This window comes from Carcharhinus amblyrhynchos, chromosome 33 (genome assembly GCF_965287045.1).
Source record: "Carcharhinus amblyrhynchos chromosome 33, sCarAmb.v2.hapA, whole genome shotgun sequence".
NCBI classification, from domain to species: domain Eukaryota; kingdom Metazoa; phylum Chordata; class Chondrichthyes; order Carcharhiniformes; family Carcharhinidae; genus Carcharhinus; species Carcharhinus amblyrhynchos.
Window position 1 is genome coordinate 22,624,685 of NC_137356.1, and position 26,895 is coordinate 22,651,579.

The window sequence follows — 26,895 nt, forward strand, 5'->3', positions numbered from 1 at the left end:
ACATTGTTGCCTCATACTGATACTATTTTGGTGAGTTTGTGACATGATATTTACCGCCGGTGTTGTAGGCTACTCACATGACATCAATTTCCATGTTTTGAATTTATGGAGTGTGATTTAAATCAGCACTTGTCCTGAATCTAGACAAGATATTGTCATTCCAATAAGCTGGAAAGGGACACATAACTGCTTTGCCCATTTTTACATTTGGTGCCTATGATCCTTGCCTCTTCCTCAGTCTCACACACACAGCACTCCGTAGTATCGTGTCCACATTCCCTTTTTTATGATTCCTATAGCACTGACACCAGCAGCAGTAAATCTAATGTAGGGGGGAGCTATACAATAAATGGCAGAACTATCAGGCGTATAGACACATAGAGGGACCTGGGGGTGCAGGTCCACAGATCAGTAAAGGTGGCAGCACAGGTGGAGAGGGTGTTGAAGAAGGCATATGGCATGCTTGCCTTTATTGGACGGGGAATAGAGTATAAAAGTTGGCATATGATGTTGCAGCTATACAGCACATTGGTTAGGCCACATTCGGAATACTGCGTCCAGTTCTGGTCACCACACTACCAGAAGGATGTGGAGGCTTTGGAGAGAGTACAGAAAAGGTTTACAAGGATGTTGCCTGGTATGGAGGGTCTTAGCTATGAGGAGAGGTTGTTCTCCCTGGAAAGACAGAGGATGAGGGCTGACCTAATAGAGGTGTATAAAATTATGAAGGGCATAGATAGGGTGAACAGTTGGAAGCTTTTTCCCAGGTCGGAGGTGACGAACATAAGGGGTCACAAGTTCAAGCTGGGGGGGGGCAAGGTTCAACACAGATGTCGGGGGGACGTATTTTACACAGAGGGTGGTGGCGGCCTGGAAGGCACTGCCAAGCAAGGTGGTTGAGGCGGACACGCTGGGATCATTTAAGACTTATCTAGATAGCCACATGAACAGACTAGGAATAGAGGGATACAAATGAATGGTCTAGTTGGGTGCATGAGCAGTGCAGGATTGGAGGGCCGAAGGGCCTGTTCCTATGCTGTATTGTTCTTTGTTCTTTCTTTGTTCACTGACACCAGCAGCGCGGCACCAGCAGCACTGACACCAGCAGCAGTAGCACTGGCAGCACCGACACCAGCAGCTCTGGCACCAGCAGCGCCGGCACCAGCAGCACCAGCAGCAGTAGCACTGGCAGCACCGACACCAGCAGCACCGACACCAGCAGCTCCGGCACCAGCAGCGCCGACACCAGCAGCAGTAGCACTGGCAGCACCGACACCAGCAGCGCCGGCACCAGCAGCACCGACACCAGCAGCAGTAGCACCAGCAGCACCGACACCAGCAGCAGTAGCACTGGCAGCACCGACACCAGCAGCGCCGTCACCAGCAGCACCGACACCAGCAGCGCCGACACCAGCAGCAGTTGCACCAGCAGCACCGACACCAGCAGCAGTAGCACCAGCAGCACCGACACCAGCAGCAGTAGCACCAGCAGCACCGACACCAGCAGCAGTAGCACCAGCAGCACCGACACCAGCAGCAGTAGCACCGACACCAGCAGCAGTAGCACCAGCAGCACAGACACCAGCAGCAGTAGCACCAGCAGCGCAGACACCAGCAGCAGTAGCACCAGCAGCAACGACACCAGCAGCACCAACACCAAGCAGCACAGACACCAGCAGCACCGACACCAGCAGCAGTAGCACTGGCAGCACCGACACCAGCAGCGCCGTCACCAGCAGCACCGACACCAGCAGCAGTTGCACCAGCAGCACCGACACCAGCAGCAGTAGCACCAGCAGCACCGACACCAGCAGCACCGACACCAGCAGCAGTAGCACCAGCAGCACCGACACCAGCAGCAGTAGCACCGACACCAGCAGCAGTAGCACCAGCAGCGCAGACACCAGCAGCAGTAGCACCAGCAGCAATGACACCAGCAGCAGTAGCACCAGCAGCACAGACACCAGCAGCAACGACACCAGCAGCACCAACACCAAGCAGCACAGACACCAGCAGCAGTAGCACCAGCAGCACAGACACCAGCAGCAGTAGCACCAGCAGCACAGACACCAGCAACACCGACACCAGCAGCAGTAGCACCAGCAGCGCCGACACCAGCAGCACAGACACCAGCAGCAGTAGCACCAGCAGCACAGACACCAGCAGCACCGGCACCAGCGGTAAAGATACAGGCTGCACAGGCAGCAGCAGCAGTGCAGAATCCAGGCGCCAGCGCACCAGCAGAGCCACCGCCACAGCAACTAGACCGCACTCTCAGTCAGGAAAGATTTTATTCGTTTGGTGTGTTTCATTAAATTGAGATGTGGATAGTTTCATATGCTGTATTCTTTGAGTTTGCCATTGAGAGTATTTCATGAGGCTCACAAGTTGATTAATCCCCTTCTAGGATTCCACGGTTAAAGATGGCAGAGACATCCCAGAGTGAAATGGAGATATCCTGAAGGCCCTTTGTGAAACAATCATTGAGAAAGCACAGTCGAGTGAAAGACATCAGCATTAATTATATCTGGAGGTAGGTATTTATGTGGACAGATTCATTGCTGAATAGAGCTATATATTTGTTTTTCTTACTGAATGTTGTCAGTAAAGCACAGATTTTGCAAGGTTTAAACTCTAATTTTATATCCCTGACCTACATGTCATCATCTGTTTGCTTCAAGTGAGAAAAAAAACAAGCATGATGTTGAAAATGCAACATGGCAGCAGTAATCCCGTAGGGGTATAAATAAGTAATTGCAAGAATGCCTCACCACATGTTTGTCTAAAAAGAGATGGCACATGAAGAACACACCACTTGACAATACTTTACACGCTCATAGAATGGTAGAGTCACTACAGTGTAGAAGGGATTTTTACAGTAACTTTGTTACAGTGTGAATGAAGTGTACTTGTTAATAATAATAAATAAACTTTAAAGGAGGCCATTTGGCCCTTAGAGCCCGCACCATGAGACCATGAGACGTAGGAGCAGAATTAGGCCACTCGGCCCATCGAGTCTGCTCCACCATGCAATGATGTCTTGATGCTCCCAAGATCTTTCTTGTTCTTATCCACGTGCACCTTAAAACTAATGGAACTATGAGCACCATTCCCAAAATGCCTCCTACTGAAATTTTAATCACCTGGCCGGGTTCATTTCCCAATACCAGGTCTAATATAGCTCCTTCCTAAACTGGGCTATTTACATACTGTTTCAAGAAACCCTCCTGATGCTCCTTACAAATCCTGGCCCATCCAAGCCCCTGGCAGTAAGTGAGTCCCAATTGATATAGGGAAAGTTAAAATTGCCCACCACAACAATCCTTTTGTTTTTGCATCTTTCCAAAATCTGTCTGCGTATCTATCTCCCGCTGGCTGTTGGGAACGCTGTAATAAACCCCCAGCATTGTGACTGCACCCTTCCTGTTCCTGAGCTCTACCCATATTACCCCACTGCCTGAACCCTCCGAGGTGTCCTTCCTTGGTACTGCTGTGATATTCCCCTTAACCAGTAATGCAACTCCCCCACCCCTTTTACATCCCCCTTTATTCTGCCTGAAGCATCTAAATCCTGGAATGCTGAGCTGCCAATACTGTCCCTCTTTCAGCCAAGTCTCTGCAATAGCAACAGCATCATAGTTCCAAGTACTAATCCAAACTCTAAGTTCATCTGCCTTACCTGTTAGGCTCCTCATTTTGGAACAAATGCATTTCAGACCACCAATCCCACTTTGTTCAACAACTACTCACTGCCTGCTCTTACTCTTAATTTTACCAGGCTTAGTCTGTAGCTTTCACTCAGTTTATTTCTCCTCCTGACCAACTGCTCTAGTGCCCACCCCTCTACCACACTAGTTCAAACACTCCCGAGTGACTCTAGCGAATCTACTTGCCAGAATATTCCAGTTTGGGTGTACAGGTCTCAACTGCCCCGGAAGAGATCCCAATGATCAAGATATCTAAACCCCTCCCTCCTACATCAGCTCTCTAGCCATGTGTTTGCTGCACTATCTTCCTATTCCTAGCCTCACTGGCACATGGCTCAGGAAGTAACCCTGAGATTACAACCCTTGTGGTCCTCCTTTTTAATTTACTACCTTAGTCCTTTAACTCCTATTGCAGGACCTTGTCACTCTTCCTACCTTTGTCATTAGTACCAATGTGTAACTCAACCTGTGGCTGTTCGCCCTTCCCTTTCAGAATGTCCCATGCCCATTCAGACAACCTTGGGAAGCAACATACCATCTTGGAGTCTCTTTCCCGGCCACAGAAAGGCCGTTCTGTGCCCCTGACTATAACTATTGCTCTTCTGCACCTTGACGCTCCCTGTGAATAATGGAGCCAGTAGTGGTGTCACTGCCCTCGCTACTGCTGTTTTCCCCTGATAGGCCATCCCCCAACAATATCCAAAATGGTATAATGTATGCTTTGTCTGTATAGTGCGCAAGAAACAATACCTTTCACTGTATATTGATACATGTGGCAATAATCAAATCAAATCAAAATCTTATTCATCCATTTAATTTAGATGCTAACTCCCATCTTGTCTAAAATAATTTCCTGGTTGCCTGGTTACCCTAGATGCTTGCTACAGGGTTCAAAGTGAACATTCCCACTGGTTCATTGCCAACCTGGATAAATATGTGTTCCTGCATCCACATCGCTATTCTCAACAATCAATGGACCTATTCACAATGCTGCAAGATGTGTCCTGTCACAAGAAACTTTCTGGTCTGAATTTCGCTAACTACAGAGGCTCCCAGGCCTTTGGCTCTGAACTATTCACCCTTACCATCAACCCTTAGATTTCATTAAACATCGAACAGTACAGCATAGTACAGGCCTTTCGGCCCTTGATATTGTGCCGAGTGATGTCCGAACCCAAGATCAAGCTATCCCACTCCCTGTCATTCTGGTGTGTTCCATGTGTCTATCCAATAACCGCTTGAAAGTTCCTAAACATTAGTTGTTTGCAACTAATAACGTGGTCACCAAATCTCAACAAGCCAACACTAAATAATCTCCGTTTAAACTGAAAAATGTATCAAAATGATTCCTGATCTCAAAAGTGTACACTCCAGCCAAGTACACTGAGCTCAAGTGTAAATATTGAACCACCAAGCTGTTTAGTCCACTGGCCGATGAATGGAACAAATCTAGTTTTACTTTTTTTTTAAACTTGCATGCACTCATTTTGTCTAATAATCGCTGTTTGTTGAAGAGTTGGTGAACATCCACTCAAAGTGGCATTCTGCTCTGAATGACTTGTAATGTGTCAGTGCTCGATGTTTGTCAGTGACCTGATGATTAATTAATTTGCTGAGCTGACTGTTCAATAATATATTATGTTTTGGAGTGGGTTATCCGAGAGAATGTTTTTTCCTGTGGTAAAGGAACGCATCAAGTGCAAGATTTTGACTGAAAAGTTTGGGGGATTGTACTACTTCAGGACTTCATTCTAGAATCAGCAAATCCCCACAGTGCTGAAGGAGGCCATTTGGACCATTGAGCCTGCACTGACTATAATGCCACCTAGGCCCTATTCCATGTATTTACTCTGCTCATCCAGCTGGACACCAAGTCAGGATTTTAGTATGGCCAATTAACTTAACCCGCACATCCTAGTACGAGGGAGGAAACCCCAGGGAAACACCTGCAGGAAACCCATGCAGTCACAGAAAGAATGTGCAACCTCCACATGGACAGTCGCCTATGGCCTGAAGTGAACCTGGGTATCTGGCGCTGTGCATTGCTAAGCATTGTACCATCCTAGAGCAGGACTCTGACATTTTCATTTATTTTAAGCAGCTTCCAGATTTTATTAAACAACAGTTACTTCATTTGCAACTTATAAATGAAGTTGCAAACAGGGCGACACTGAATCCTTTCCGTTTAAACTGAAAACTGGATCAAAGTGCATCTGCGTCCAAGTGTAAATATTGAACCGTCAAGCTGTTCAGTCCACTTCCAGCTGCATGGAGAAAAGCTGATTAACGGTCTTTTTTCATTTTCTTGCACTGATTTTTGTCGAATAATCTCTGATGACTAATAGGTGAACGTCAACTCAAAGCGTGATTCATTTCCGAATGATGTGCAGTGTGTCCCAACTCATTCCCTGTTGGTTGTCTGATGATTAATGAATTTGCTGAGCTAACCCTTTGTTTTTGGCGTGAGTCAAGCGAGTGAATTTTTTTCTTGCGGAAAAGGATCAGATCAAAAGCAAAGCTCAGGTGTTGTCTGATTGCAAGAATTCACAGGTCCTGCTCAGTGATGGAAAGCAGTGTCTGCAAAAGAATTGACTCCTCGGTGTTTTAAAATGGTGCCTGTTGTACATCCGGGTACTTGCCAATCAGCAGCAGCAGCCAATGCAGCAGATTTTAAAAGGCCACCCTGTGGCTGGGCAAACCCTTTTAGCCCCCATCAGGCAATTGACTCCTGGTCTCCTAATAAGAAGCGGAGATGGTAATGAGGAACTACCTTGTGTTTCTGCATTTTGCCCTGGCAAGTTTTTATTCTACAATCATAGAATCCCTAAAGTGCTGAAGGAGGCCATTTGGGCAAAGTGTCTGCCTTGATTATAATTCCACCCAGGCGCTATCCCGTAACCCCTTGTAGTTTTTCTGCTCATTCCCTTTGATATCATGTCACAATTTTAACATAGCCAAGCAACTTAACCTGCACAAATTTGAAAACCTGAACATCCACAGGAAACTCAGGCAGACACGGAAAGAATGTCCCCATGGCCGGAAGTGAAGCCGGGTTTCTGGCTCTGTGCATCAGCATTGCTAAGCACTCTGTACCATCATGCCGCCCTATGCTGACATTTATGTTGCTTTTCAACAGTTTTCAGCTTTCATTAAGTTTTGTTTACAACTAATAACAAGGTTGGTACATCTCAGCAAGTCGACAATCCGCTCCATTTAAACTGAAATCGGGAACAAAAAGTTTCTTGATCACACAGACTGCATCCCCCAACTCCCTCTGTGTTCTCCTATAAATATTGAACCGCCAGCTGCTCAGTCCACTGCCAGCCACAGGCCACCTAGTGGAGCAAATCTTATTTTATTCTTTTGTTACTTTGCTTGCAGTGTTTTTGTCTAATAATCACTGGTGAATATTCGGTGAATGTCAACTCAAAATAGGATACTGCTCTGAATGATCTGCAGTGTATCTTGCTGTGGCTTGTGCGAGAGAATGTTTTTTCTTATGTAATAGAATAAGAACGAGTGAAAATTGGTGACTGAAAAGCTCAGGGGTTGTATGAGTTCAAGGCTTCCCATGTCCAGCTCAGTGATGGATAGCATAATATAGAAACATAGAAGATAGGAGCAGGAGGAGGCCATTTGGCTCTTCGAGCCTGGTCTGCCATTCATCACAATCATGGCTGATCGTCCAATTCAATAGCCTAATCCTGCTTTCTCCCCATAACCTTTGATCCCACTCGCCCCAAGTGCTATATTTAGCTGCCTCTTGAATACATTCAATGTTTTGACATCAACACTTCCTTTGGTAATGAATTCCACAGGCTCACCACTCTTCGGGTGAAGAAATGTCTCCACCTCTGTCCTAAATGGTCTACCCTGAATCCTCAGACTGTGACCCTGATTCTGGTTCCCAACCACTAGGAATATCCTCCCTGCATTTATCCTGTCTAGCCCTATTAGAATTTTATGTCTTCATGAGATCCACCCTCATTCATCTGAAGTCCTTTGAAAACAATCCTAACCTAGTCGATCTCTCCTCAGACATCAGTTCCTGCCATCCCCGGAATCACCCTGGTGAATCTTTGCTGCACTCCCTCGAGAGCAAGAATATCCTTTCTCAGAAAAGGAGACCAAAACTGCACACAGTACTCTAGATGTGGCCTCATCATTGCCTTGTATAATTGCTACAACATATCCCTGCTCCTGTACTCAAAACCTCTCACACTGAAAGGCCAACATACCATTTGCCTTCTTTACCGCCTGCTGCACCTACATGTTTACCTTCAGTGACTGGTGCACAATGACACCCAGGTCCTGCTGCACACTCCCATCTCCCAATTTACAGCCATTCAGTTAGTAATCTGCCTTCTTGTTGTTGCTTTCAAAATGAATAAACATACATTTATCCAAATTATACTCTATCTGCCATTGATTAGCCCACTCACCCAACCTGTCCAGATCCTTTTGAAGGATCTCTGCATCCGCATCATAGTTCACCCTCCCACCCAACTTGGTATCATCTGCAACCTTTGAGATGTTACATTTGTATGTGCAAAAGAATTGACTACTGGCTGTTTTAAAATGGTGACTATTGTGCACCAGCTGAATGGTGAGCTTGGCGATTTGCTTGAGATAGAATTGACAGCCGAAGCGCCAAATATAAAAAAAGACACCTTACGGTTGGGCAAACATCGCAGCTCCCTGTCAGAACCCCAGTCTTCCACGTGAAAGGTGGAGATATTAACGGGGAGCTGCCTTGCCGGATTGCATTTTGCCTTCGCAAATTTTCATTCTAAAATCATAGAATCCCCAGAGTGCTAAAGGACCATGGATTCTGCAGAGACCACAATGGCACCCAAGCCTTATCCCATAACCACATGTATTAGCCTGCTCATCCCTCTGGCACTAAGTCACCATTTTAGCATGGCCAGTCCAACCTAACCTGCACATCTTTGAACCGAGGGATGAAAACAGAGGATTTGCAGGAAATCCGCACAGGCACAGAGAGAGTGTGCAAACTCCACACGAACAGTTACCCAAGGCTGGACATAAACCTGGATTTTCGGTGCTGTGTATCATCATTGCTAAGCGCTGTACTAACGTGCCGCCTAGCATTGACATTTTCATTTATTTTCAGCAGCTTCCAGCTTTCAATGACTAACAGTTATTTCAATTGTAACTAATAACATAGTTGGCTCGTCTCAACAAGTCGGCAAGGAATCGTTTACAATTACTCCAAATCTGGATCAAAAAGATTCCTGATCCCAGCTGCCTTGTGTTCACATGTAAAGATTGAACCATCAAGCTATTCAGTCCACTGCCAGCCACAGGTTTTACTTTTTTAAAAATTCCCTTGCATTAATTTTCTGTAATAATCAGTGCATGATGAAGAATTGCCGAATGTCAATGAAATTGGAGAAACTTGCTTTGCTCTCACTGGAGCAACAGAGGTTGAGGGGTGACCTGATGGAAGTCTACAACATTATGAGGGCCATGCACAGGGTGGATAGTCAGAAGCTTTTTCCCAGAGTTGAAGAGTCAATTACTACAGGGTTTATGTTTCAGGTGTGAGGGGCAATGTTTAAAGGATGCAAGTTTTTTTACACAGACGATGGTGGGTGCCTGGAACTCACTGCCAGGGAGATAGTGGAAGCAGATACGAATAGTGTCTTTTAATGAGCATTTTGACAAACACATGAATATGATGGGAATAGTTGGGAATAGATGGATATGGTCCCCGGAAGGGTAGAGGGTTTTAGTTCAGTCGGGCAGCATGGTTGATGCAGGCTTGGAAGGCTGAAGGACCTGTTTCCGTGCTATAATTTTCTTTGTTCTTTGTTTTATCAACTGGAAGTGGGATTCTGCTCCAGATGATTTGCAGTGTGTCAGTGCTCAATGCTTGTCGGTTGTTTGATGATTAATTAAGTCACTGAGCTGAACATTTTGACAATATGGTAAGATTTAGTATGGGTTATGCAAGAGAATGTTTTCCTGAGAAGAAGAATGGGATTGAATGCAAAATTTTGAATGAAAAGCTTGGCGACTTGCTCCAAGTAGAATTTGCAGGCAATTTTTCACATTTAAAAGAGACACCCTCCACAGCTCTCTGTTGGGGAATTGAACCTCCGTTTCTCTGCGTAACAGACGGAGACAGTAATGGGGAGCTGCTAAGAGTAAAGAGTTATTATATTTTGTGCTGCTGAATTATCCTACGATCATTGAAATTTGGACAATGGAGCCTACTCCAACCAAAATGACACCAAGACCCTATCCCACCCCATGCATGTACCCTGCTCATCCCCCTGATGTTAAGTTGCAAATTTAGCATGGCATATCAACCTAACCTGTACATCTTTGAACTGAGGAAGGAAATGAGCATCCACAGGAAACCCACACAATGGGAGAGAATGTGCAAACTCTGCATGGGCAGTCACCCTCAGCTGGAAGTAAAGCCAGGTTTCTGGTGCTGTGCATTAGCATTTCTAAGCACTGTACCTCAGTGCCACCCTACACTGACATTTTTGCTTATTTTCAGCAGGTTCCAGATGGCATTAAGCAACAGTTATTTGGTTTGCAACTAATAACCACATTGACAAATCTCAATAAGTCGACATTGAATCGTTTAAATCAAAAACTGGGTCAACATGATTGCTGATCACACAAAAAAGAGTTTTATGAAGTCCGCCTGGGTCATAAGTTTTGCTTTTTGAATTTGGCTGGGGTGAACGTGAGATGTTTCACTTCAGGTGTGATTCAACTGATTCACTAGGGAGCTTTTCTCAAACAAAGTTTATTTAAGTATCAGTTAGCATGGACAGAAAGAAAATTGGCACTAACCTTTACCAAATACAAACAAAAAAAATCCAAGAATTTGTATAAACCTTAACAGCTAAACACTGTTCCAACCAAACAAATTCCACAAACAAAACCCTTACCACAGGTTCAAACCCCATATATGAATGCTCACATAATGCTGGAACTTAGTTCTTTGGGTGGGGAATTGAAACTCTGACTTCCCAGTCTTGAAACTTCTAGCAGCCCTCCTGATACACATTCAGAATACTTGAAGTCAAAACAGCTTCCCAAAACACCAGGGAGAGAGAGACTCCAGGCAAGCCAACTACCACAGCAAATTTTCCATTCCAGGAAAGCAAGAAGCCTTGCTTCTATCTAACCAGCAGAATTTCCAAGACCAGGGAGAGAGAGAAACACTGTTTTATAGTCTGCTGGTCACTTTCTTCTAAACTAAAAACTGTTGCCAGCAGCAAAATTAAAAGTGAAACATTGAATTCATTACGGAGAAAAAAACTGTCCAAAACACATGAGCTGCCAACCAGTCTTCTTCCTAACAATGCAGAGTCATAAAGAATCCCAGAGTAAAAATAACAAAACCCCAATTAAGCCATTGAACAATAAAAGGACTTCTAACTGATAGCCTGCCAACAATGAAAACTGAAGCTGTTATTAGCCTTTAAGGAACATTTCTTAAAGGCACATTAATGTCACACCTCCCCCCTTAAGAGAAAAAATGAAACATCAACATTCAAAGATGGCTTCATTTTTCAAATCCTTTCAGTTTCAAACCACTAGTGCTCTATAATAAATATGCATATAGCTCACAATATCAAAACATGCAAACGTAACAGTAATACAGTTCATATTAGTCCTCGTCTTCCACTACTGAACTCTCTTTCCTATATCACATCCATGGGAAATTGCTTCCTCTCCATGATTCTTCTTCAGTTCTGAACTCTGCATTGATTCCAAATTCAAACTGGCTTCTGTTGTTATGAAGTTAAAATTAGTTTCAGTAACGTCTTCACAGAACTGGACAAACAACAGGGTAACAAGTTACAGGTGTGCAGTCAAGCCATTCAGAAACATCACTTTATCTCTGTCTCTTTTCTTGTTAATAGGCCTTAGCTCTTCCTCTACCAAGCAATTCAACTCCTTTGTTTGCTCTTGATGCACCACCAATTTCTACACACTCTTCAGTAAAGACACACATCAGATCGTCTCCCTTGGTGTCAGAACCCATTTCAGCCATGGTTTCAAAGATCACTTTTGCTACTCACTTTCTTTATTCACATTATTGCCCAACAATTGGTTCTCCTTCTCCACCTCCACCAGTTTTATGTGATCAATTGAGACTTTTGGCTGCTGCATCTCAGACTGAGTAAACATCAGTTTTCCATCTGAACCTACGCCACTTGACAAGATTAGGTTTGCAACCTTTAAACAACATTAGTTGTTGCTTAATTGGAACAGCACTTCCACAATTATCTCACTCCCAATTGTTTCAGTACTTCCCAGCGTATTCCTACATTTTTGTCCATGTGAGATGAATAAAGCTTTCAAGTCAATTCGATTTTCCTCTGGAAGGTAACTCAATAATTTATCCCAATTTTCTATAAAGTCATTATTATTCAATTTAATTTGTGGAATGACAAATTCAGAGTCATCTGGATTTGGTTCTTTACTCTGAGTTGTAATGATTAAAACATGCTACTTCTGCTCTCCTTGCTATCAAAATACTTTTTCAGTATATTCACATGAAACACACTGTGAGATTTCCTTCTATCTGGTATTTCCTTTCAATTTGATGAGGTCAAATTGATGAGTAGATGTAGTAATAACAGAGTTGTCGTGATGGGAGACTTTAATTTCCCAAACATCGACTGGAATATCCCAAGGGTAAGGGGTTTGGATGGGGAGGAGTTTGTTAGGTGTGTTCAGGAGGGTTTCCTGACACAGCACGTGGATAAGCCTACAAGAGGAGAGGCTGTACTTGACCTGGTGTTGGCTAATGAACCAGGACAGGCGTCGGATCTCTCGGTAGGAGAGCATCTTGGGGATGGAGATCATAATTCTATCTCCTTCACGATAGCATTTGAAAGAGATAGGATCAGGCAGGCTAGGAAGGTGTTTGTCTGGAGTAAGGGGAAATATGAAGACATCAGGCAGATAATTGGACGAATAAACTGGAAGGAGGCGTTCTTGGGGAAAAGTACAGAAGGAAGGTGGCGGATGTTCAAGGAATGTTTGACTGGAGCTCTGCACGATAACATTCCAATGAGACAAGGAGGTTTTGGTAGGGCGCGGGAACCATGGTGCACGAAGGTTGTGGTGAACCTAGTCAGGAAAAAAAGAAAGGTGTACAAAAGGTTCAGAGAGCTAGGAGATGGTAAGGATCTAGAGGAGTATAAGGCTTATAGAAAGGAGCTTAAAAAGGAAATCAGGAGAGCCAAAAGGGGTCATGAGAAGGCCTTGGCAGGTAAGATTAAGAAGAATCCCAAGGCCTTCGACAAATATGTGAAAAGTAAAAGGATGAGAAGAGAAGGGATAGGACCTATAAAAGGTGAAGGGGGAAAAGTCTGTGTATAACCGGAAGAAATGGCAGAGGTGCTAAATGAGTACTTTGCCTTGGTATTCACGGTGGAAAGTAATCTGGGAGGTTGTACTACAGGTTTGCGGCAGTCTGAAAAGATTGAGTATGTGGATGTTAAGGAAGAGGATGTGTTAGAACTTTTAAACTCTATCAAGATAGACAAGTCACCGGGACTGGATGGGATGTACCCCAGGTTACTGTGGGAGGTGAGGGAAGTGATTGCAGAGCCCCGGTGATGACCTTTGCGTCGTTGATGGAGACGGGAGAGGTTCTGGAGGATTGCGGATGTCGTTCCTATTTTCAAGAAAGGAAACAGGGATAGCCCGGGAAATTACCGAGCGGTGAGTCTGACCTCAGTGGTTGGTAAGCTGATGGAGAGGCTTCTGAGAGACAAAATTTATGAGCATTTGGAGAAGTTTAGAATGATCAGAAATAGTCAACATGGTTTTGTCAAGGGCAGATCGTGCCTTACAAGCCTAGTTGAGTTCTTTGAGAATGTGACCAAACACATTGACGAAGGAAGAGCGGTAGACGTGGTTTACATGGACTTCAGCAAGGTTTAAGGTTAAGGTCCCCCATGCAAGACTTCTTGAGAAGGTGAGAGGGCATGGGATCCAGGGGGCTTTGGCCTTGTGGATCCAGAACTGGCTTGCCTGCAGAAGGCAGAGAGTGGTTGTGGATGGGTCTTTTTCTGCATGGAGGTCGGTCACCAGTGGAGTGCCCCAGGGATCTGTTCTAGGACCCTTGCTGTTTGTCATTTTCATAAATGACCTGGATGAGGAAGTGGAGGGATGAGTTAGTAAGTTTGCTGACGATACAAAGGTTGGTGGTGTTGTGGATGGTCTGGAGGGATGTCAGAAGTTGCAGCGGGACATAGATAGGGTGCAAGACTGGGCAGAGAAGTGGCAGATGGACTTCAACGCAGATAAATGTGTAGTGGTCCATTTTGGCAGGACCAATGGAATGAAGGAATACAATATCAAGGGTAGGAGTCTTAGCTGTGTTGAAGAGCAGAAGGATCTTGGGGTCCGGGTCCACAGGACTCTTAAATCGGCCTCACAGGTGGAGGATGTGGTCAAGAAGGCGTATTGTGTACTGGCCTTCATTAATCGAGGGATTGAGTTTAGGAGTCGGGAGGTAATGCTGCAACTTTATAAGACCCTTGTCAGACCCCACTTGGAGTATTGAGCGCAGTTCTGGTCGCCTCACTATAGGAAGGACGTGAAAGCTATTGAAAGGGTGCAGAGGAGATTTACAAGGATGTTGCCTGGATTGGGAGGCATGCCTTATGAAGATAGGTTGAGGGAGCTGGGACTGTTCTCTCTGGAGAGACGAAGGTTGAGAGGCGACCTGATAGAGGTTTATAAGATGTTGAGAGGAATAGATAGGGTGGATTCTCAGAGGCTATTTCCCCGGGCTGAAATGGTCGCTGCGAGAGGACACAGATTTAAGGTGCAGGGAAGCAAGTACAGAGGAGATGTTAGGGGTAAGTTTTTCACTCAGAGGGTGGTGAGTGAATGGAATCGGCTGCCGTCCCGCTGGGGTCTTTTAAAAGACTTCTGGATGAGTATATGGGATCTAATGGCATTGGAAGTTACAGATAGTTCTATGGCTTGGTAGGTATAGATGTGATCGACGCAACTAGTGGGCCAAAGGGCCTGTTTGTGCTGTAGTGTTCTATGCCCACTAAACCTTTCTTTTAAAGGTTCACCTACCACTGTAGAAATAATAAACCTTTATTCCCACTAGCAAAATTACAAATCTTTGATTTCTTATTCGCTTCCTGTTTCATCACATGCTGTGTCATTTTTAAACGTTGTCTAGCTAATTCACCTGCTGAGTTCAATCTTTCCCTCAAATTTGACATTTAATCCAATAACGTAGAATCAGAAAGCTGACTCACCAATTTCTCCTTAAATAATTTAAGTGATCCCCTTAAGTCATAACCAAAAATCATTTCAAATGGACTGAATTGGGTTGACTCATTAGATGCATCCCTAATTGCAAAGAGTACAAACAGAATTCTTTTATTCCAATTCGCTGAATAATCATGCCAGTAAGCCCTTAACATTGTCTTCAAAAATTGGTGCCACCGCTCAAATGCTTCCTGTGATTGAGGGTGGTATGCAGTTGATTCAATTGTTTTATTCCTAAACTATCCATAGCCTCCTTGAATAACTCTGATGTAATATTTGGTCCTTGATCTGATTGTATTTCTGTGGGGAGTCCATATCTAGTAGGAGCATTTGAGAGGTCGCATCAAGTTTTAAAGACAGTGTTGAGGGCTTATTTTCAAGATTATCTAGAGGATTGGGATAATCCTTCAACATACTTAAGTAAATCCCCACCAAGCCTTTGACTACCAGCACTTGCTTCTTCCCACTATCTGCATCACTATCTTCAAACTGCACTTTACCCTTTACCTCCACAATTTTAACTGATGTTCACTTTTTATTTGCAGTATCTGAATTTCAAACTCTCTCTTTTTCCCTTTCCTCTCTCCCTCTTTTTCCTTTTGTTCCACATGTGCTATCCTTTCTTTTTCCTTTTCCCTGATCTGTAATTCAAGGAGTCTCATTTTCTTTTCTTGTTGCAATGCAAACTGCTTTTAATTATGTTTCACGTTCAAGCTGCTTCATTCGTAATTGAATTCTAGCCATTTCCAATGATTCTGACTGTGTTTCTGGCACTTTTAAATTCTGAGCTATTACCGCAATTATCTCTCCCTTCCTTACGCTGTTAGATAATGTCAACAGCACCATTTTTGCCAATTCCAAAAGCTTTCATTTAGTCACTTTTTTTGTAAACCACTCTGCGTGACTTCTTTCAGACCCAGGAACTTCTTTGCCTCTGAAAGAGCCATTATTCCACAAGGCACTCTCTATTTAAAACTGAATACAACACATGAAAAGACAACACAAGTATACTCACCGCCTTTGAGTTCAATAATCCCAAACCAATCAAAAAATATTCATTTTAGTCCCGGACAAACCACAGAACAGCTTCCCAAAACACCAGGAAAAGAAAGACTCCAAGCAAGCCAACCACCAACTGCAGACTTTCCATTCCAGGAAGGCAAGAAGCCTTGTTTCTAGCTAATCAGCAACACTTCTAATACCAGGGAGAGAAAGAACCACTGCTTTCCAGTTTGCTGGTCACCTCCTTCTACACTAAAAAACTGCTACCAGCAGCAAAATTACAATTGAAACCTTAAATTCACTGTGAAGAAAAAAGCTGTTGAAAACTCAAGACCTGCCTCCGGGAAATGCAGGGCCATAAGGAAAACCCAGAGTAAGAATAAACAGGACACCATTTAAGAAATGGAAGCAACATAGTGAATAAAGGACTTCTAACAGACAGCCCAAGTTGTTAGAGTTGCGGAGACCACGATTTAAAAAAGCAATATTTCTAACACTAACATCACAATGTTAAGTTTTGGTCTGGTTATGCTGGAGAATGATTTTCCTTGTGCAAAAGGATAGGATCAATTACAACATTTGGACTAAAAATTTCAGAGCTCAAAATTTTGTGTGTCTTGCCAAGTGATGTATAGTCCAGTGTGTGTAAATGAGATGACTATTTGCTGTTTTAAATTGGTGTATGTTATGCCCCCAGGCAAATTTAATGCTTGGGGGTTTCCTCCAGGTGAAATTAGCAATTGATAACACCAAATTCTAAAGACACACACTACAGTCGGGCAAACTTGCTAGCTTCCCATCAAGGAACTGAAGCCTAGAACCCCACATGACAGGCACAGATAGTAACGGGGAGCTGCCGAGCATTAATGCATTTTGCACCAGCTAGTTTTCATTCTGGAATCATAGAATCCTCACAGTGCTGAAGGAGGCCATTTGGACAATGGAGTCTGCACCAACCGTAATGCATCCAGGCCTTATCCCATAACCCATGCATGTATCCTGCTCATTCCCCTGGCACTAAGTCACACTTTTAGCATGGCCAATTAACCTAATCTGCACATCTTTGTATCGAGGTAGAAAGCCAGAGCACCTGCAGGAAACCCATGCAGTCAGAGAGAATGCGCAAACTCTCCGTGGACAGTCACCTAAGGCTGGAAGTGAACCCAGATTTTTGGTGATCTGGATCAGCATTGCGAAGCACTGTACCACCTTCCCGCCTTGCACTGACATTTTCATTTATTGTCAGCAGCTTCCAGCTTTCATTAAGCAACAGTTGTTTTATTTGCAACTAACAATGAGGTTGACACATCACGACAAGTCAAAAGTGAATCCTTTCCGTTTAAACGGAAGGCAGGGTCAAAATAATTCCTGATCACATAAAGTGCATCCTAACTCACGCATCTTTAGACTGCGGGAGAAAACCGGAGTACCCAGTGGAATCACATGCAGACAAGTAGAAAATGTGCAAACTCCATACGGACAATGACCCAAGGCTGGAATTGAACCCAGGTCCCTGGCACTGTGAGGCATCAGTGCTAACCACTGTGCTGCCCCCTTGCTTCTTTTAAAATTACTCCCCTTCCTTTAAAATTTCCTTACACTGATTTTGTCGAATATTCATTGTTTGATGAATAGTTGGTAAACATCAACTCAAAGTGGGATTTAGGAGTTTAGAAGGATGAGGGGGGATCTTATTGAGACATGTAAGATGATGAAGGGGATGGATAGGGTAGAGGTGGAGAGGTTCTTCCCGCTCAGAAGGGACAGCAGGACTAGAGGGCACAGCCTCAAGATAACGGGGGGGGGTGCAGTTTAGATCAGAGTTGAGGAGGAACTTCTTCACTCAAAGGGTGGTCAATCTCTGGAATTCTCTGCCCGTTGAAGTGGTGGAGGCTCCCTCGCTAAATATATTTAAGACGCGGGTAGATAGGTTTTTGGTAGGCAAGGGAATTAAGGGTTATGGGGAGAAAGCGGGAAAGTGGAACTGAGCCACTTCAGATCAGCCATGATCTTATTGAATGGCGGGGCAGGCTCGAGGGGCTAGATGGCCGACTCCTGCTCCTATTTCTTATGTTCTTATCTGGGGTAAGGGGAAATATGAAGACATCAGGCAGATAATTGGACGAGTAAACTGGAAGGAGGTGTTTTTGGGGAAAAGTACTGGAGGAAGGTGGTGGATTTTTAATGAATATTTGACTGGAGCTCTGCAGGCGATTGGAGAATAGCCAGTTTGTTCCCTTGTTGAAGTAAGGCAGCAGGGACAATCCGGAAATTATAGGCTGGTGAGCCTGACGTCAGTGGTGGGAAAACGTTTGGAGGAGATTTGGAGCAACAGGATAATGCACATTTGGAAGAAAATGGGCTAGTTAGTGACAGGCAGCGCATGGTTTTGTACGGGGAAGGTACCTGTCTCACCAACTTGATTGAGCTTTTTGAAGAGGTGACAAAGATAATTGATGAGGGACGTGCTATGGGTGTCGTTTATATGGACTTTGCTAAGGTGTCTGACAAGGTCTCACATGGCAAACTGGTACAAAAACTAAAATCACATGGGATTGCTGGTGCGCTGGCAAGATGGATAAAGAACTTGCTTGGTTACAGAAGACAGATAGTAACAGTGGAAGGTATTTCTTAGAATGGAGATCTGTATCTAGTGGTGTTCCACATGGATCAGTGCTGGGGCCCCTGTTGTTTATAGTGTATATAAGTGATCTGGAGGAAAATGTGGGCGGTCTGATGACTATATTTGCAGATGACACGAAGATGGGTGAAGTTGCTGATAGTGCCGGGATTATCAGAGGACACAACAGGATACTGATAGATTGGAGAAATGGGCAGAAAAATAGCAAATGGAGCTTATTCCAGACAAATCTGCGGTGTTGAATTTTGGATGAACCAGTTTTGGTGTGAATCATACAGTAAGTGGCAGAACTCTTGGGAACATTAACATGCAGAGGGGCCTGGGCACGCATTTCCACAGTTTCCTACAAGTGGCAACACAGGTGGCCAAGGTGATTAAGAAGGCATACAGCATGCTTGCCTTCAACAGCCAAGGCATTCACTACAAGAATTAGGAAATCATGTTGCAACTGTAGAAAACCTTGGTTGGGCTGTATTTGGAGCATTGTGGGTGGAGGAGGAAAAACATTGTTAAGATGGCAGCGCGGGCACGTTGGGCTGAAGGGGCTGTTTCCCGCGCTGTGTTGTTGTTCTCTGTTGGTTGTTTATTTCTGGTCACCACACTACCAGAAGGATATGGAGAGTGCAAAGAAGGTTCACCAGGATGTTGCCTGGTCTTCAATGGGAAGGCGTAGGCTGACGGGAGAACTGATAGAGATCTACAGATTATGAGAAGCATCCACAAGGTGGATAGTCAAAGGCTTTCTCTTGGGGTGAAAGTGTCGATTACAAGGTGGCACAGGTTCAAGGTCAGAGGAGGAAAGTTTCACGGATATGTGAGGGCACAATGTTTCATGTGGAGAGCGGTGGCTGCCTGGATCACACTGCCGGAAGAAGCAGTGGGAGCAGACACGTTAGCAACATTTATGAGGCATCTGGATGGGTATTTGAATTGGGAGAGAATAGCAGGATATGAATCGAGGAAGGGTAGAAGGCTTTTTTTTTCACTTTAGTTAAGGCATCATCACCGGCAAGGCTTGGAGTATTGACGGGCCTGACCCTGTGCTGAGCTTTTCTTTGTGAACATAGAACATAGAAAAACTACAGCACAAACAGGCCCTTCGGTCACAAGTTGTGCCAATGATATCCATTCCTACTAGGCTTACGTATAACCCTCAATTCTATTAAGTTCCACGTAGTCATCCAGAAGTCTCTTAAAAGACCCTATCGAATTTGCCTCCACCATCACCGATGGCAGCCGAGTCCACTCACCCACCACCCTCTGAGTGAAAAACTTACCCCTGATATCTCCTCTGTACCTACTCCTCAGCACCTTAAACCTGTGGCCTCTCGTAGCAACGCGAATAGTTTGGAGGACGCGAATAGTTTGCCGGGTATTAACGTTGGAAAGATGGTAGGAGTTGAGGGCCTGAATGAGATCATTGTCACTAGAGAGGTAGTGCTCGACAGACGAGCGGGACTGATGGTGGACAAGTCCCCAGGACCGAATGGAATGCATCCCAGGGTTCTGAAGGAAATGGCGGAGGTGATAGTGGATGCCTTGGTGATTATTTTCCAAACCTCACTGGATTCCGGGGAAGTGCCGGAAGATTGGAAAACGGCTAATGTTACGCCGCTGTTTAAAAAGGGTAGCAGGCAAAAGGCAGGGAATTATAAGCCGGTTAGTTTAATGTCTGTTATAGGAAAAATGCTTGAATCCATCATCAAAGAAGAAATAGCGAGGTATCTTGAGAAGAATTGTCTGATAGAGCAGACGCAGCATGGATTTGTTAAGGGGAAGTCGTGTCTGACGAATTTATTGGAATTCTATGAGGATGTGTCCAGTGCGGTGGACGGAGGGGAACCGGTAGATACGGTGTTTCTCGACTTTCAGAAGGCGTTTGATAAGGTGCCGCACAAAAGGTTGTTACAGAAGGTTAGGGGGCATGGAGTTGAGGGTAAGGTGTTAGCATGGATAGAGGATTGGCTGTCAAATAGGAGGCAGGCAGTAGGTGTCAATGGGTGCTATTCGGATTGGCGGTTGGTGACTAGTGGAGTGCCCCAGGGATCGGTGCTGGGGCCTCAGCTATTTACCATTTATATAGATGATCTGGAGGAGGGAGCCGAGTGTAAGGTGTCGAAATTTGCTGATGACACAAAGATAAGTGGAAAAGCAAATTGTGCGGAGGGTGTGGAAAGTCTGCAGAGGGATCTAGATAGGCTGAGCGAGTGGGCGAGGACCTGGCAGATGGAATACAATGTTGGCAAGTGTGAGGTTATCCACTTTGGCAAGAATAATAGTAGGAAGGACTACTACTTAAAGGGTGAAAAGCTCTAGTATGCTACGGTGCAGAGGGACCTGGGGGTTCTTGTGCATGAGTCGCAAAAACCCAGCCTACAGGTGCAGCAGGTGGTCAGGAAGGCAAATGGGATGCTGGCCTTCATAGCAAGGGGGATCGAATATAAAAGTAGGGAGGTCTTGCTGCAACTGTACAGGACACTGGTGAGGCCGCAGCTGGAGTACTGTGTGCAGTTTTGGTTGCCGCACTTGTGAAAGGATATTTTGGCTTTGGAGGGAGTGCAGAGGAGGTTTACTAGGCTGATACTGGAGTTGAGGGGTTTGAGCTATGAAGAGAGGCTGAATAGACTGGGCTTGTACTTGTTGGAGTTTAGAAGGATGAGGGGGCATCTTATTGAGACATATAAGATGATGAAGGGGATGGATAGGGTAGAGGTGGAGAGGTTCTTCCCGCTCAGAAGGGACAGCAGGACTAGAGGGCATAGCCTCAAGATAAGGGGGGGGTGCAGTTTAGATCAGAGTTGAGGAGGAACTTCTTCACTCAAAGGGTGGTGAATCTCTGGAATTCTCTGCCCGTTGAAGTGGTGGAGGCTCCCTCGCTTAATATATTTAAGACGCAGATAGATAGGTTTTTGGTAGGCAGGGGAATTAAGGGTTATGGGGAGAAAGCGGGAAAGTGGAACTGAGGAACTTCAGATCAGCCATGATCTTATTGAATGGTGGGGCAGGTTTGACCGGCTAGATGGCCTACTCCTGCTCCTATTACTTATGTTCTTACGTTCATCTCCAAATGATCTGCAGTGTGTCAATGCTCAGTCTTTGTCGATTGTCTGATGATTAATTAATTTGCTGAGCTGATCCTTTCAATAATATGTTAAGTTTTGGTTTGGTTATGTGACAGAATGAGCCCGATTTTACCATTGCATGGCGCCCGTTTTCAGGCACAAAAACATGGTAAAGTTGGATGTGAGGCCATTAATGTGATCTGCACCAGCATCTGCACAGATTGCCACTTTATCGAAACCCGGGAATGGCAGCGATCTGCTTCGCGCCCAAAATGGACGCAACGGCGATTTAAATGAATTTGCATGTATTTAAATTGAATTAATGAACTGCCCACCCAACTTTATCAGCACTTCCCCTATAGCATTGCTTTGACCGATCCAGAACCACGCCAAAATGGACCTGCTGAATAAAAGTCTGTTTCGGGCGCTCCTGCTGCTGAAGAGTGAGTTCAGAGCTTCCAACAGCTCTCCGACACAGATCAATGGTCGGAGGGAGGCAGGCGGGCCAGATCATTCTCTGGTTTGGGTGAGGGAGGGGGTAGTGAGGCCAGATCGTTGTCTGGTTGGGGGGAGGAGGAGGAGGAGGCGGGTCAGATATATCTCTGGCGGGATGGGGGTTTGGATGGGGAAGAGCTGATCATTATCTGATGGTGGGGGGCAGAGGGCTGATTGTTGTCTGGTGGTGGTGGGGGTGGGGGACTGATCGTTGTCTAGTGGGGAGGGAAGAGGAGGCGGATCAGATGTTCCTCAGTGGTGGGGTGGGGTGGGGTGAGTGAAGCCAGACCATTCTCTGGGGGGAGAGGGGGTAGTGAAGCCAGATTGTTCCAGCCTCACACCTCCCCCAGACAACGATCAGTGGGTGGAGGAGGAGTGAGGCAGGTAAGATGTATCTCTGGTGGGGCTGGGCAGTTGGATTTCTGGTGATGAAGGGGTGTGGGGGGTGGGCAGGGGAGTCTGCTGCCACTCTGCAGGCGATCGACGGTGGGGGGGAGGGGGGCAGGGGTGGTGATCAGTCTGGGAGGTGTGGTGGGTGGATAAGGGGGACAGTGATATCTGTGGGGGCCATCGCTCCTGCTTTACGTTCCTGGGCCGTTTTCTCCACTTTCAGCGGCTCGGAAACAATCTGACCTGGCGCGCTTTTCAAAATTTTTTTCTAACTGCACATGCGCTGTTCAGAGCTCTGATCGTTTCGGGCGCAAAAAGCCCCATCCACAGCACGATTCAGACCCGCAATTTTTTTTCAGGCTGAGTAGGTTATGGGGGGTCTGAAAGCAGATTTCCAAGTCGCAGCTGAATTACACCCAGATTCAACACTTCGAATGAAAATGGTAAAATCAGGCCCAATGTTTTTTTCTTGTGGAAAGTCTAATTGAGTGCAATATATTGACTGAAAATCTCAGGGTTTTTATGAGTGCAAGAATTCATGGGTCCTGCTCATTGATGGAAAGTATAGAACATAGAACATTACAGCGCAGTACCGGCCCTTCAGCCCTCGATGTTGCACCAACCAGTGGAACCAATCTAATATCCCTCTGACCTAAGCTATTCCAGTATTATCCATATGTCTACCCAATGACCATTTGAACGCCTTAAAGTTGGCGAGTCCACTACTGCTTCAGGCAGGGCATTCCACGCCCTTACTACCCTCTGAGGAAAGAACCTACCTCTGACATCCGTCCTAATTCTGAAAGAAGTGTCACAACACCAGGTTAAATTCCAACAGGTTTATTTGGTAGCAAACGTCACTGGCTTTCGGAGCACTGCTCCTTCGATAGGTAAGTGAGAGTTCTGTTCCCAAACAGGGCACGTAAAGGCACAGACTCAATTTACAGAACAATGATTGGAATGTGAATCTATACAGCTAATCAAGTCTTAAAAGTACAGACAGTGTGAGTGGAGAGAGCATTAAGCACAGGCTAAAGAGATGTGTATTGCCTCCAGACAAGACAATTAGTGAGATTTTGCAAGTCCAGGCAAGTCGTGGGCGTTACAGATAGTGTGACGTGAACATGCCTTCAGAACAGTGACCACGACACCACACAACCCTGCCACAGCAACCTCTGCAAGACATGCTGGATCATCAACATGTGAACATCATCTCACGTGAGAACACCATCCACCAGGTGCACGATACATACTTTTGCAACTCGGCCAATGTTGTCTACCTGATACGCTGCAGGAAAGGATGTCCCAAGGCATGGTATATTGGGGATGCCATGCAGCCACTACGACAACAGAGAATGAACACCGCTTGACAATCACCAAGCAAGATTGTTGTCTTCCTGTTGGGTAAAACTTCAGCGGTCATGGGCATTCGGCCTCTGATCTTCGGGTAAGCATTCTCCAAGCCTTCATGACACACAACAGCGCAGAGTCGCTGAGCAGAGACTGGTAGCCAAGTTCCACACACGTGAGGACGGCCTCACCCGGGATCTTGGATTCATGTCACACTATCTGTAACGCCCACAACTTGCCTGGACTTGTAAAATCTCACTAACAATCCTGTGTGGAGACATCTCTTTAACCTATGCTTAATGCTCTCTCCACTCACATTGTCAGTACCTTTAAGACTTGATTAGCTGTAAAGACTTGCATTCCAACCATTATTCTGAAAGCAAATTTCCAGAGGACTGGGGAATAGCCAATGTTTATCCCTTGTTTAAGAAAGGAAGCCAGGATAATCCAGGAAATTATAGCTGGTGAGCCTGATGTCAATGGTGAAGAAGTTTTTCAAAAAGGTACTGAGGGACAGGATATATGCACAATAAACTAGTGACTGATGTCTAATGACAGACAACATGGTTTTGTACGGGGAAGGTCATGTCTCACCAACTTGATTGAACTTTTTGAAGAAGTGACAAAGATAATTGATGAGGGACGTGCTGTGGATGTAATTTATATGGACTTTAGTAAGTTGTCTGACAAGGTCCCACGTGGCAGACTGGTACAGAAACGATAATCAAATGGGATTGCTGATGCGCTGGCTGGATGGATACAGAACTGCCTTAGCTATAGAATAAGAATAAAAATTGGCAAGACCTTAGTTCGGTCGTACTTGGAATATTGTGTTCAATTCTGGTCGCCACACTACCAGAAGGATGTGGAGGCTTTGGAGAAAGTACAGAAAAGATTTACCAGGAAGTTGTCTGGTATGGAGGGCATTAGCTATGAGGAGAGGTTGGAGAAACTTAGTTTGTTCTCACTGGAACAACGGAGGTTGTGATCTGATAGAATTCTACAAGGTTATGAGAGGCATGGGTAGTGTGGATAGTCAGAAGCTTTTTCCCAGGGTGGAAGAGTCAATTACTAGGGGGCACAGGTTTAAGTGCGAGGGGCAAGGTTTAAAAGAGATGTACGAGGCAGATTTTTTTACACAGAGAGTAATGGGCCCCTGGAACTCATTGCCCGGGGAGGTAGTGGAAGCGGATATGATAGTGACTTTTAAGTGGCATCTTGACAAATACATGAATAAGATGGGAATAGAGGGATATGGTTCCTGGAAGGGGAGGGGGTTTTACTTACGTCAGGTAAAATGGCTGGTGCAGGTTTGGAGACCTAAGGGCCTGTTCCTGTGCTGTAATTTTCTTTGTTCTTTGAATCCTTTCTGTTTCAACCACAACTGGAACACAAAGATTCCTGATTATACAAAGTGCATTCCCCAGCCCCCTCTGTGTTCAAGCATAAAGATTGAACCGTCAAGCTGTCCAGCCCACTGCCAGCTGCAGGCCGATGAATGGGGCAAATCTGATTTTCATTTTTTTTTAATTTGCTTACACTGATAGGGCCTGATTTTACCATCTTAAAACTTGGTAAAGTCGGACGTGCCTGCCTGTGCATCAGTTCCCCATTACCAAGGCCCGAAATTGGACAGGATTGAGACTTTGTTCCCAGAGTCCATTTGAATGCATTTAAATTGAATTATCAACTGCATGCACACTTTACTGGGACTTACCCCTTTACCACCACGTTCGCCTATCCAGAATAGGCAGGAAACAGACATGCTCCATAAAAGTCCAATTCGAGCGCTCTATCAGTGAGGAGGTAAGTGCATAGCGTCCGACGGCTCTCTGCTGCTCACGGGCATCCTTTTATCACAGCCATTTTCTGTTTTGGGTCAGTGGCAGCTCTGCAAGTGTGTGGGTGGGAGGGGGGAGTGGTGGCTGTTGCTCAGCAGGGTCTCCGATGTCCGATTTGCAACATGGATCCGGGTCTCAGCACTGACCACGGGTATTATGGTAGTGCTGGGTCCTAGTGCACTCAGCTCACTTCTAGCTGAAGGATGTGCATAAAACCCTTGCCAATAGCACTGCTGCAACCTCTCAACTTTGCAAGGGGCTTTTGGGGAGCATGTGGCTGGGGGAAATGATGGGGCCTGTGATTTTGGGGTGCAGGTGGCTGAGGGAGTAGGCAGTATGGACAGTGACTGTTGATGGGCTAGGGGCAAGCAATCTTCCTTAACCTCTATATGTGTTTCTCTCCATCTCCAACCCATTCCCCCCCTTCAGAGTGACAAGATGATAGTTGTAAAGCAACCAATTGATCTTGCTGTTCTTTTGGTTGCTGCTGGAGCTGAAGAGGAGGAGCAGGAGAAAGAATTGCGGGCATAGGAGGCCCAGACCTTACCACTTGCAGGGGTGGAGGGAGGTGATCACCAGAGGCAGGAGGTGGCTGCCATTCACCCAGAGAGGGGGCATAGGAGAATGAAGGGGCAAAGGCCCTGGCAGTTCCGTGCACGAGTGTCATTTGAACAGACATCAGACCAACATTGCCGCGTCTGAAAGGAGACAGTGTTGACACCTGTGTCACCTGTTGCAGAACCTGGAACCACAAGGCGGGGGGGTGGGGAGCTCAGTGGCTGACAAATTAACGGCTGTTCTGAACTTTTATGTAATTGGCTCTTTCCAGACCTCTAGCAATGTCTGTGGCGTCTCCCAGTCAGCTGTGCACACCTGTGTCAAGTACGTCACAGAAGTCCTGTGTGCCCGGACTGGGCGGTACATCAGATTTAACCTGGACCAAGTCCCAGCAGGAAGCCCGGGCTGCAGTGTTAGCAGCCATTGAGGGGATGCCAAATGTATCATTATCCATCATTATGAAGTGCTTCAAATGGTTAGTCATGGCATGACTAACCTGGGTCTGTACTTATAGAACATAGAACACTACAGCACAAACAGGCCCTTCA

General features: G+C 45.5%; 1 pseudogene; it reads left to right on the forward strand.

Moving 5' to 3' along the window:
• Nucleotides 1-43: 43 nt before the first annotated feature.
• LOC145360963 (uncharacterized) lies at nt 44-26,774 on the forward strand (annotated as a pseudogene).
• The last annotated feature ends 121 nt before the right edge of the window (nt 26,775-26,895 follow it).